Below are 680 nucleotides of genomic sequence, written 5' to 3'. Positions count from 1 at the left end.
TTCTTCTATCAATTGAGCATGATTTCATTTCCATCATTTTCACGAAATACATTATAAAGATGAATAATATGATGCAACTTCAATTCCATTTTTTGTAGTTTTCTTTTATAAAACCAAACTAGTGATAAAACAAGAAACTAAAAAATCAATTGCAAGATCTAAAGATATACCTTCAAGCACTCACCTCCCCAGCAACGGCGCCAGAAAAGAGCTTGATGTCTACTACACAACTTGTTCTTGTAGACTCGTGTTGGGCCTCCAAGCGCAAAGTTTTGTAGGACAGTAGCAAATTTCCCTGAAGTGGATGACCTAAGGTTTATCAATCCGTGGGAGGTGTAGGATGAGGATGGTCTCTCTCAAATGACCCTGCAACCAAATAATAAAAAGTCTCTTGTGTCCCCAACACACCCAATACAATGGCAAATTGTATAAGTGCACTAGTTCAGCGAAGAGATGGTGATACAAGTGTAATATGGATAGTACATGTTGGTTTTATAATCTGAAATTATAAAAAACAGCAAGGTAACCAATAGTAAACAGGCACAAAAACGGTATTGCAGTGCTTAGAAACAAGGCCTAGGGTCCGTACTTTCACTAGTGTGATCTCCCAACAATGTTGACATAGTTGAATCATATGCAAATCCCTCAAGTGCGGTGTAGAGTTCACTCCAAAATTACTT

This window comes from Triticum urartu, chromosome 5 (assembly GCF_003073215.2).
Source record: "Triticum urartu cultivar G1812 chromosome 5, Tu2.1, whole genome shotgun sequence".
Taxonomy (NCBI): domain Eukaryota; kingdom Viridiplantae; phylum Streptophyta; class Magnoliopsida; order Poales; family Poaceae; genus Triticum; species Triticum urartu.
This window is presented reverse-complemented; position numbering follows the sequence as displayed.